Consider the following 1,108-nt stretch of genomic DNA (forward strand, 5'->3'; position numbering starts at 1 on the left):
TACAAAACAATCTCACAATCATAGCTAAGCATAAATGTAAAGTTATAATTAAAGTAAAGTTGGACGCTTCAGTTATTATAGTTAGTAAAGCTTTATACCCGGGTGGGTTACAAACATTCAAACAAGTTAATTATTGTTACAAGAGACTAATAGTATAATTTTGTAACAGTTAACTAACATTTTCGGCACTTAAAATAATTATATTCAAATATTTCAAATAATCTATATATGTATATAAATCACGATTCAGCCTCTAACATCCTTGGCATTGACCTCTTTCTCCGTGTAGGAGAAGGATTAGTTATTGATATATAAAGTAATATAAAATTACTATTAAAAATACTGCCATATTCATTTTTCAGGGAACGCTGACGGCAAAAGATTATGCGTTTGTTCACCAACAAGATGTACTGATCAAATTAAATACTTATCATCTCAGAATCTTTACACTGTCGTAAAAGACGTGCTAGACAGGATCCAGTTTTCAAGTAGCAATAATCGCACCTCGGATTAACCTCATTGGTTACGATATTGCCTCGGCGCAAAGTATTGGCAGAAAACGCGTGCTAGACAGGACCCAGTGCAGATAGATTATCCCCACCAGATACAATCCTGATGCTAAACCTCGATCCTCAAATTTGAGAGACCGAGTCCAAACAGTGAGAGATATTTATTTTACAACTTTAAATCATTTACATGTTTTAAAAATAGTTAATTAATTAACGTCGCTGATACATAATACAAAAACGATAAATATTTACTTACTATACTACTATAGATAATTAATTACGATACATTTAAAAATTAAGCAATTTTAGGAATTGGTAAGTGATGAACTGAAAATGTAAAAAAAAAGTTTAGTAAAATTGACAATGTCCAAAGAAGCTTAAACGGATATACACGGTTCACTGCAGTAAGCTAACAGGCTAATGTTCGGGTCATATGCAAAGGCAGTTTGCGACCCGGACATAACTTTGTTTGTTCGTCATCGGCTGCCTATCAATGGCTTAACACAGATGATTTGGGTTGAGCTTACGATCAGCAAGTATTTTGACAAATTTTATAATATTTTTTTCTGAACCATGCTATATATTATTTAAATGCACTT

The 1,108-nt window shown here is 32.4% G+C and overlaps 1 non-coding gene across 1 annotated transcript; it reads right to left on the bottom strand.

Moving 5' to 3' along the window:
* Positions 1-406: 406 nt before the first annotated feature.
* On the bottom strand, positions 407-549 carry LOC123663117. Its single transcript, XR_006744617.1, has one exon. It is a non-coding gene; the product is annotated as a U4 spliceosomal RNA (small nuclear RNA).
* Positions 550-1,108: the final 559 nt, after the last annotated feature.

This window comes from Melitaea cinxia, chromosome 19 (assembly GCF_905220565.1).
Source record: "Melitaea cinxia chromosome 19, ilMelCinx1.1, whole genome shotgun sequence".
NCBI classification, from domain to species: domain Eukaryota; kingdom Metazoa; phylum Arthropoda; class Insecta; order Lepidoptera; family Nymphalidae; genus Melitaea; species Melitaea cinxia.